The sequence below is a fragment of the Sminthopsis crassicaudata genome, chromosome 1, assembly GCF_048593235.1.
Source record: "Sminthopsis crassicaudata isolate SCR6 chromosome 1, ASM4859323v1, whole genome shotgun sequence".
NCBI lineage: Eukaryota > Metazoa > Chordata > Mammalia > Dasyuromorphia > Dasyuridae > Sminthopsis > Sminthopsis crassicaudata.
The window spans coordinates 541,999,874-542,011,875 of NC_133617.1; positions in this window are offsets into that span (position 1 = coordinate 541,999,874).

Here is a 12,002-nt window from a genome sequence, read left to right on the forward strand (position 1 = left end):
GAGATTAAAAATTAGAGGGGAATAGATAAAATGTGTAAAGGGCTAGAACTGAATGGATGTACTTGACCTAGATGCAAGGTAACTAGTACTTAGGGCTAATTACCAATTGGACAATTCTCTCTTGGAGGATGACCCTACTCAAACTCGAGGCTGGCTAGATCTGTGGGTGTGGACAGAGAAGGGAGGAGAGATCAGCCTGTGGAGTAAGAGGAGGAGGATTCATTCTTTGGCAGTAGAGAGAGAGAGGAAGGAGGTGTAGAGATTCCTGTATCTAATCCCCTGACAGGGACCCCAAAAGACCAAGAATAAAGACTTTTGCTTATCCTGATTCTGGCTGATTCTAAGAGATCAAGGGTCACAACAAAAATGGAAACAAAAAATCTCACAGAAACAATAAATAAAATGAAAATTTGGTTCTTTGAAAAGTCTAATAAAATTTATAAATCCTTAACTAATCTGATTAAAAGAAGAGAACAGAAAATCAATAAAATGGCAATTGAGCAAAGTGAAATCAGAAGAAAAAAAGAAGAAATAAAGAGTAAGCAGAAGCTATCATGAAAAGTTACATGCTAAAAGAACTGAGTACATACACACAAAATAGACAAATATCTTCAAAAATACAAATGACCTGTTCTGTGAGAAGATTCAGAAGATATTTCAACCTAATATCAGAAAACAAAATAGATCTAACTGCAAAAGAACTAAAAAAAAAAAAAAAACCTTCCAAGATCTGGTAGGTTTGCAGAAGAATTCTATCAAACTTTAAAGAAATGTTAGAACCTATACCTTACAAATTATACTCAAAAGCTGAGAAAGAAACAACTTTACCAAAATCCTTTTATGAGGCAAATATAATCCTAATACCTAAATCAATGAAAGATAAAGTACAAAAAGAAAACTATAGGCCAATATCATTAATATACATTGACTCAAATTTATTTGAAACTCTATCAAATAGAATATAGTGATTTATTCGAGAAACCATTCATTATGATCAAGTGAGATTTAGATCAGGGATATAAAGGTGGTTCAACATTAGGAAAATAATCAACATAATTATTCCTATTAAAAATTAACATATTCAGAGTCACAGGCTCATCTCAATAGATGCAGAAGAAGTCTTTGATAAAATAGAACACTCTTTTATGCTAAAGATCTAAAAAATTATAAGCATGCGGGTATCATTTTTTAATTCATAAAAGCATATATCAAAACTAAAGCAAGCACTATATGCAAAGGAGATACACTAGAGCCTTTGCCAACCTCCATTACCGCTTGATATAGTTCTAGAAATGCTAGTAATAGTAATTTGACTTAAGAAAGAAATTAAGGGAATAAAGATAAAGAGGAGATAAAATTATTCCTGTTTCTTGCCTAATATGGTGATTTACTGGTGAAACCCCACATGAATCATCAAAGATTGAGACAATAGCTTTAGCAAAGTTTCAGGCTACAAAACAAATCCTAAAAAGTCAACAGCATCTCTATATAATAACAAAATACAAGAAACAATGATTGAAAGAGAGATTCTATTCCAAATAATTACAAAATGCTTAAAATATTTGGGAATAAACCTTACAAAGTACACAAATGATAGATTCAATTAAAAATTACATAATCCTCCTTACAGAAATAAAGCACACCTTAAATAGCAAGAGGAATATTCAATGCTCACACTAGACTGTCACATAATAAAAATGATAATCCCATCAAAATTAATTTGTACTTTTAATGCTATATCAACAGGTTTGCTAAAGAGATATTTTATAGAACTTGATCATTAGGAAAAACAAAAGATTTAGAATGTCAAAAGAAATTATACAAAAAAACAATAGCAAATCTCAGCCTCAGATTATAACAGCAACAGTCATCAAAACTAACTGCTGTGGTTTAAGAATAGAGAGATATGTCGGTGAAAAAGATGAAATGAGGATGATTAAAAAACAATAATAACTCTATAAGACAGTGTTTGATAAAATAGAAAACTTAAATTACCTAGGAAAAATCTCTCTAATTAAAAAAAAAACTGCTGGGAAAATAGGAATGCTATCTGGTAAACATTTGGCTTAGATGAAATGTTATATCATACTCTATAATATATTCTAAATGGGTGTGTGACCTTATTATTGAAAATCATACTGTTAAAAAAATTAGAAGAGAAAAAGATCATGTGCCTCTAACAGATATGGCTGAGAGATGTATTCTTAATCAAACAAAAGTTAGAGGCAATTACAAAAAATAAAATAAACAAGTTATTACTTGAAAATGAAAAGCTTCAATACCAATAACATTAATGCATCTAGGTTAGGAAAAGAAAAGAATAGTCAAATGGCAAAACATCTTTTTGTTTTCAAATTTCTCTGATAAAAGTTTGAATCTAAGATTTATAAACACTAAGTGTGTGTGTAATGTGTATATGTATGTAACATATATTTATAAATTGGCAAAAATTTTAAAATGGCAATAGAGTTGGAGAGGTTGTTGAGAAATAGGTACATTAATACAATGTCAGTGGCTCTCAGAGAATGGTACAACCATTTTGGAAAGTAATTTGGAACAATTGGAAGCAATTAGATTTGGAAAAGCAAATAGAGGGACTAAAATATTTGTACCTTTTAAACCAGAGACTTCAATGCTGGGCTTATATCCCAAGAAAGCCATCAACAAGGAAAAAAGGCCCCACATAATCTAAAATATTTTTAGCAGCACTTTTGGTGATAGGTAAAAATTGGAAACAAAGTAAATGTTCATCAACTGGGAAATAACTAAACACATTGAGCTATATGGATTTAATGGATTACTAATGTGCCATTCATGAGAAATGGTTTGCATGATAAATATTGAGAAACATAAAAAAATCTTAAGAATTGATGCAAAGTAATCCAAGACAATATACATAACTAGCACAATGTAAATAGAAAGACACATCAAAAAAACAAAAAAACAAAAACAAAAACAAAAAAACTAAATGTAACAAAATGAAAAAAGAAATAAAGTCTTGAATAAAGGGCTCAAATTATGTATTTAAATGAAGAAAATTGAGAAAATATCCCCTATCTGCTATAGTGTGGAATTGGGAGCCTTCAATTGTTATACATTGCATCTGTTTTTAGACATTTTCAACATTTCAATTAGCTGTGCTGACTTTTTTTCCTCTCTAAAAATTACTATTTATCATATGTATGGATCTTGGGGGAGGTTGGGGGAGGCATACATGGAATACTATGGTGATGTAAGAAACAGAAAATAGCAATAAGAACTTTAAAAACGCAAAACAGAAGTACTCTTTACATAAGAGTAAGTAGGGGATACATGTAAGGCATAGATAGGGACAATGTGCTTCCAAACACAACAGACCCCACTGTGATTATCCATAACCTTAGGATACTGTTAAAAATTGGCAGGTAAAAAACTCTTGTTTCCCAAGACCCAAGTAGATTGAGCTCCTAATCAAAACTAGGAGGAGGATCATCTTGCCATACAAAGGCAGTCTGAACAACACGACTGTGTGGTCATAGGACAGGTCATTGAGATCTGCATCTAGGGATTATGGTGAAATTGTGAAAGGGCTTAACTCAGATCTTATCCTGAAACAAAACAATAAAATTCTATTAAAATAAAATCAAATGGATGGAAAGATAGAAGCTATTTGTAACATTCTTTTCATTGCTAAGTAACACTTTTCTTTATTTCTGGATAAAGCAATGTGGTACAGTAAGTAGAAAGATTCCTGGTCTTTGAGTCAAGGAAGACCTAGATTCGAATCCTTTCTTGGACATTTACTTATGTAATTATGGATGCTATTGAATCTTTTAAAACCTCAGTTTCTTCACATACAAACTTGGCATAATCTTGGGGCAGCTAGGTGGTGCAGTGGATAGAGCACCAGCCTTGAGTTCAAATTTGATCTCAGACACTTAACACTTCCTAACTGTGTGACCCTGGGCAAGTCACTTAACCCCAGTTGCTTCTGGGGGGGAAACCAACATAAAAATTGGAATAATCCTCTAAGCACCTGCCTTATAATGTTGCTGCTCAGAATAAATTAGAATAAATGTGAGAGTGAATGTAAAAAGTGATTTGTGAACATTAAGAGCTACATAAATATCATCTTTCCAAATTTGAGGACTGAAATATATTCAATTCAGCAAACATTTTGTAAACAGTAGTTAATCAATAAACATTTGTTAAGTAGCTTCTATGTGATAGGTTCTATGTTAAGCACTTTACAAATATTGTTTCATTTGATCGTCAATCCCCATTTTGCAATTAAGCAAACTTGGGCAAACAGAAGTTAAGTTTCTTACCCAGAGTCACATAGTTAGTAAAAACCTAAAGCTAGAATTGAACTCAGATTTGTATTTCAGGTCAGTACTTCACCTATTTTGTCACCTAACTGCCTCTAAATGCAGGAAGATAACATGAAGACAGCCACATACAAATAAGCTATGTAAAGGACAAATTGTAATTAATAAACAGAGGGAAGTCACTAACATTAAAGGGCATCAAGAAAAGCTCCCTGTAGAAAGTAGAATTTTAGCTGAGATTTGAAGGAAGGCAACATTGGGAAGACAACATTGACAGCTAAGTGGAGGGAGAGGTCGGGTAAGTTTCCACTTTACTTCACCATCTTGGCTTCCAAGGTTAGAATGTGTAAAGGAGTATCAATATTCATGTTTAATTCATTGAGGAAAGAAAGGAAGTATCCTGGAGGCTGGGCACACAAAATGTGCCAGAATTTAATTGGGCGGTAAATAATGGATTGAGTGATCTTCAAAAGAGGAGAGTTTTCTGATTGATGATGGTATTAGGAAAGCCTAGAACTGGAAATTGAGAGCAACAAGCATTCCAACTCTCCCACTTCAACCAGGGAGCCAGGGGAATGAGTTGAAAATTCAGTCAGTTCTGGAGAGAGTGACCAGGGAAGCTGTCAACAGGAGGGAGCTGAGTCTCAGGAAGACCAGAAGGAGCATTCTGTGCAATATTGGGCATACAAAGTAAAAATAAATTAAGATATCTTCTGTCCTCAAGAAACTTTCAAGGAGGTGATTATACTTCATTATAAGTGGATCCCTGTATCACATAACTAATGTTAAAACACAATTTCTTTGGCTCTAGTGTTGGATTTCTTTTTAGGGAGAGGGAGAAAAGAGTATGATGTTACTGATATAGGGAAATGGTTAGGAAACTCCCTGAAGTAAATGTAGGTATGTGCCTGATATTGTAGTTGTAACAATTTGCCTGGAGCACAAAGAAGTTACAGGGATGTCTAAGGTCACACAACCAATATGTGTCAGAGGCTGGACTTGAACCCAGTTCTACCTGAGTCCGAGACAAATTGTCTTTACACTATCTATTAAGAAATGGCAAATCATAAATAAGGAATATTATATGTTCTGCTAGTTACAATGGATATATCATTACTTAATTTTTTCAAAGAAAAAAAATTTTTAAGGAGTGATTATTATTTAGCAAGTGATTATTGGGTCAAAACCAAAAGAAGCAACAAAGCTTTCTTAAAAAAGTAAACAGACACAGAAAGGCTCCCATAAGCATTAGTGAAAATCTTTGTGATAATGTATTTTACTTATAGCTTTACATTGTCTCCCTATTCACATGGAAACCAAATCATAGTGATCACTTGTTATATATCAGACAGAACTTAATATAGGCTTACAATTATGTCTAGGAAAATTAATTCTAATTCTGAACTTCCCTTTGTCCTATTCTTCCCTTTTCTTCCTCATGGCCAAAGCTTTTACAGCAAACAGTCACAGTTATGAATGCAATAAAAAAAACATAGCTTATATTTATGTGAAGACAAGACTTATTAAAATACAAGGAACTAAATAAATTTAAAGAGAACAGAAAATTACAGAAGATAAGTAATGTCAGTTTTCAAGATACTTCTAAGGCAGGATGAGGAAAAAGTGAAAAGTGGATAAATTTACTAGATCCTAGTGGTAGAAAGACAGGCACAGTCAGAGAAATAACAAAACTCTGTCCAGACAGATTACAATTTCAGTAGATCAATGAGCCAGACAAAGCTCCATCTGTTGAAGTTTAAATTCATTTTGGGGTAGCAGTATCTTTCACTTGTAATCAACTTACTGCTGGTAGGTGCTGCATTTCTGGTTCATCTCTATAGAGCTTAAAAGTTCCTGCTGATCTCCCACCTCCCATGATTCTCTTTAGTTCCTGCTTCCATCTGGGAAAATTTACATTTTCATCAATTCCCATATGTTATACCTAAGCACTTTGTATAAAAGAAGAGCTATCAGATTGAGGAGATAAAGGGATTTTGAGCATCTGGTTTTGAGAGGTTGAAGCTTGAAATATAGAGCACGAGGAAGACTGAGCTTTAGGAGAAAGAGAGGGAGTGAAAAAGGTCTTTGGTTCAATGAAAATGGGGAAGAGGGGATGCAAGCTGATGAAAGCCTCAAGAAAAGGATCCTATTTCCCCAAATTTCCTTTCTATCATTCCAGGTTTATGCTTTCACCATGCTAATCGGATGATGGGAGAGAGTTATCACAGGAGGAAATCAAGAGTGTAAGAGCTTTTGAATAACCCTATATGTATTTTGTAATTTTAGAGCTAATTAGAACCTGATTTCATAATACTGGCTGATTGCCAAGGGCTCACCCTCCACAAATGATCAATAACTTAAGTGTTTCATGGCAAAATATTAAGTTTGTTCATGCCCTGAATTTCTGAATTAAGTGTTAAAACCTTTGAGCCAGATTCTGAAGCATGCTTAGGATGTGATAAAAGGTTATCAGTCTAATCAGGACTTATCAGCAGGAATTACTAGGGATTAGAATAGGCCTAACAATAAATGCCTTTTTTTGATAATGGCCACCCCAAATAATGGTGGTAAATTTTAAGTATTTACCTTCTGATCCCATGAACCTCATCTTGAAAGCAGGAAAGTTGAAAATAACCTCGTATGCCATATAAGGAAGAGGGACTTTTTTCTGTTATCTTATCTTTTGGGGAGGTGATACAGTGTGTAAGAATATTTTTTTCCATCTTTGGTGAGAAATCTGCTGTCCTTTTTTCCTGTGGCCATTTTTTCTGACGAAGGAGGTTCCTCTTTTTTAGCCATTGCTGCAGCAGTGACTACAGTACAGTAGGAGAAGATAATGCTTCCACTGTCATCATAGAGTTTTTAAACATTTTAAAACTCATAAGACTGCCTACTGAAGGAAAGAAAATACAAAAGAGGTAGCCCCCTTTCAGGACAGAATTGTCTGGAGAGAATCACATGTTCATGGCTTCAGGGGACTGAGTGAGAGACAGGGCAGTTATTCTTATCCCACTTAACTCTCCAGACATAATTCTGAAGTCCTTGTACTTCAAGGCTGGACAGAAAAAGAGAGAGGTAGAAAGTCAGAGAAGCTCTTTTTGTATATCCAGTGAGTTCTAGCTTTGCAACCAGTTAGGGAACTCTTTATCTTCTTTCATTGTAGGCCTCTAAATCATTAGCATTTCCATCTCATCAGATAGATAGTCTAGGGAATCTCCATCCTCACATAGCATGAACTCCTCAGCATTGAATAGTACATAAACAGAAGAAAGACCCTTTCACCCCAGTTTCCAGGCAGTAGACTGAAATCCAACAGAGAATCTTTGTGCATTATTTAAGAATAAATCCAAGCATTTTCAGTAAACTTATTACTCATTGAAAACCAAAACCTTTTTCTTCAGACTACTCTAAACATTGAGACATCAATGTATTTTTGTTTTTGTATACTCTGTACCTAGCACTATACTACACAGCAGGTGATTGTTTAGTAAATGTTTCTTGAGTGATTATATTGTATAACTGGAAATGTGGTTTGCTATTCCCATATCACATTTTCATTTAGGATTACTTTGTGAATAGACAATCATGGGAAAATATATTTCTTGATATGTATACTTGGGCCAACTGCTCTTTCAAACTGCATCTTGAATGCTATTTCTTTATCCTATAAAAATCTTGTACTGAGATTTAGTCTAAAATCAGTGTGATGCTCAGAACTTTTCACCCTTTTTCTACTATACCAAAGAAATGGAAGTCTTCCATGAAAAACATCAGGTAATTTTGTATCTGATAATAATCATAGAAAGCACTAATAATAATAAAGAGCACTTCAAAATTTAGAAAATGTTTTTGTTGTATATTGTCTTATTTGGGTCCTCATAGAGATCCTGTGAGGTAGTTCTACAGAAATAAATAATAAATTAGTTGAAAGAATCAAATATTATCACTAGGACTAGAAGTGTTAATAAAAACAAAACATTAAAATACTTTGCAAAACATCCACCTAGAAAGTTCTAGTCTTATACTACTTTAAAATACTAGTATGTTCAATCTTCAGTTAAAAGAGACAAATATGGGGCAGCTAGGTGGCTCAGTGGATAGAGCACCAGCCCTGAAGTCAGGAGGACCTGAGTTCTAATCTGGTCTCAAATACTTAACACTTCTTAGCTGTGTGACCCTGGGCAAGTCACATAATCCCAATTGCCTCAGCAAAAAAAAAAAAAAAAAAAAAAAAAAAGAGAGAGAGAGAAGGAGAGAGACAAATATTACCACAAGAACCTAGAAATCTGAGTGGAATACACTTCTGCAATGAGTCTATTTTTTCTTTCTAAACATATTTCCACATTTATCATGCTACACATAAAAAATCAGAACAGAAAAGCCAAAAAAAAAAAAAAAAAAAAAAAAAGAGAGAGAGAGAGGAAGAAAACAAGCAAACAATAAAAAAAGGTGAAAATTCTATGTTATGATATACATTCAGTCCCCAAAATCCTCTTTCTGGATGCAGATGGCTGTCTCTATCACAAATTTATTGGAATTGGCCTGAATCACCTACAATGAGTCAATCTAAAGAGTTTCATTTTATGTAGGATGGCTAAAAATAGCTAAAAAACAGGATTCCTTTTATTTAAGAGAACCCATTTTTTGACATTTGAAAATTAGATCTTGGGCAGCTAGGTGACATAGTGGATAGAGCACCAGCCTAAAGTCAGGAGGACCTGAGTTCAAATTTAGCCTCAGACACTTAACACTTCCTAGCTGTGTGACCCTGGGCAAGTCACTTAACTCTAATCACCTCAGCAAAGAAAAAAGAAAATTAAATATTTTAATTATTAAGCATGTAGAGAAAATCAAAGAAGGAACTATATTGGGTCATCTTTCTGGCCTTAGATTACAAATTTAGCATACCACTGCCATCAATGATGAAGGGAGAAGCTGTGGAACACAGGCAAACCAGGATCACAGACAAGTGTCCAGAACTCTGAGTTTGTCCAAAACTCTAGGGATGCCTAGAGTGATCACAGACCCAGCTTCAGGTCCAGGAAAGCCGTACAATGTTTTTCAAAGGGGCTAGAAGCTATGATTTAGAGCTCTTAGCTAAGCCAGTGATGCCAGGTTTGCACAAGACAGATTGCTGGAAGAATGGGTAAATAGAAAGATAATGATTTATTATAATACTGGATTACCAAGACATAAATGTAGAAGAATAACTCCAGTATGCCAACAAGCAACTCTCAAAGAAAATTACAATTTGGCCACAAAATCAATTAGAATTCATAGGAGAAAGTATGCAAGAGTTTTAAAAAGAGTTAAAACAATATTACAAATGAAATGAGGGCAATAGAGGACAAAAATTAGAAAATTAATAAAAGCCATGGAGGAGAGTTTTGGAGACAAAATTAACAGCAAGACATAAAAGATACAGACTCTGTGACTAGGATCAAATAGAAGTTAATGACTTTATGAGATAACAAGAAATAATGAAACAGCTGGAATATTGGAAGAATAGAAAAAAGTAAGGTATTTCACATTTTTTAAAATGACTGTTCTAGAAAACAGATCAAATATAGATAATTTAAGAATCAATGTGCTACCCAAAAGTCATGACAGGAAAAAAAAATAGACTGGGAGTAATATTTCAAGGAATCATGAAAGAAAACTGCTTATTTCTCTTAGAACTAGAGGGCAAAGTAAATCTAGAAAGAATTCATCAATCACCTCCTGAAATTCCCAAATGAAAATTCCTTGTAAGATCATAGCTAAAATTATAAGCACAATATTATCATTAGAAAGCTATAAATATATCAGAGAAATACATTGTGAAAGCCCCCTAGAAATTTCCAGGTTATATTGGATAGTTTTAAAATATTTTTTGTGTTTTAACACAAAAAATTTAACACAAATATCACTTACCATCTTAGGAAAAAGGAGGTGAAGAAGAGTGGGAGAAAATAAGGAACTTAAAATTTTAAAAATGAATGTCAAAAATTTTCTTGACATGTAATTGGAAAAATTTAATTCTATTAAAATAAATAAAGAGATGACCTTGTTATTGGGAAGGCTTGCATGTAAGTCTTGTGTCTGGCATGTGGCAAGTCACTTAACATCTCAGTTAATTGGTATTTCCATAATGGGAGTTTCCTACATTAATGGAATTACAAATTACAACTAAAACATAATATAACAGGAAGGCACAATGATAATTGCAAGGATGAGGAAACTGAGCTTTAATTTTAGATCTGCCATTAACTAGTTGTTTGACCTTGAACAAGTCACTCTACCTGGATAGGTCTCATTTTCCTCATCAATAAAATAAAAGGAGAGGAGTTCTCTTTAAACTAACAGACTTTCTAAAGTCATTTCTAGCTCTAACATTTTGTGGTTTTACAATGTCTGATTCCTGTTATTAATCAAAATATCCAGAATTCAGGACACTAGCTGTGTACATACAATAGAATAAATTTGGCTGCCAAATTTCTGCAGTTCACATATCCAGAGCTAATAGTCTCCTTTCCTGAGCTCTTCTGTCCCTATAGTTATGAACCTTTCTCATTATAAAAGGACAAGAGATTGAAGAGAGAAAAACCAATTTTGCTCTAACATCTGTGGGTGTTATTCTTTGATTGCTTACTTTCAATGTTTACTTTATGCAGTTTAAACTGTTATAAAAAAAATATAATAACCTTTTTTAAGCTGAGTTTGGCTGCTTGAATGCCTGGAGTGAGAGGGAGACATGGAGGTAAGCCAAAACACTTAAAGAAATAGTAGATAATTTCCCTCAGTATAATGAAGTGGGGTTGAAGACACTGAAAGAATCTTTTATTTTTATAACCTTTCTGAATGCATATGAATCCTAATTCAAATCCTAGACTTATTCTTCTGTTACATAAAGTCCATGAGAAAGAAAAAGGGAGCAGCAAGAAAAGTTATGCTCTGTGAGTAGCACAGCTTCAACTTTCAAGTGATAGAAAATTAGGATGGTAGGCTCATTTGCAGTTGCTTAGTCTGATAGTCTAGGCTAGAGGACATGGGAAGGCCAAGTAATTTGAGGGCATTGAGCATGATTCGTTAGCTTTATCAGTCTTGGTCCCCTCCTACTCACTTCATCTTCACCTCATTCTGCCTAATCCCAATTTCTATGAGTTTATCTTTATTGTTATACTTCCTCCCCATCTCTCTCTTCCTGCCATTTTATCCTTCTCTTACCTCCTTATCTTATCCTTTCTTTTTGCTGCTGCTTAGAATCCTTTCTTCTCTACCTACCATCATCTGCCACACATCATCAGTTGTCTAAATTATAATGAAATTAATGTCTAATTCCAAGAGAAATGTTTTCCTTCCACTCCCTTTCTTACTCCGTTGTTCTTCTAACTTACTCTAGAATTTATTTCCAGGAATGTTAATTCTCAAAAGAGGTGGTGGGATTAAGTCCATGTCTCCAAAGAGTTCAAAGAAAAAGAAAAAAGACATTATATATACATATATATATACATATATACGTATATATATAAATGAATATTTATAACAGCTCTTTTCAGTGACAAAGAAGTGGAAATTGGGGTGGTTAGTCATCAACTGCGGAATAACTGAACAAATTGTAGTATTAAATTGTGATGGAATACTATTGTGTTATAAGAAATGACAAACAGGATGCCTTCAGAAAAGCCTAGGAAGATTTATATGCATTGATGGAGG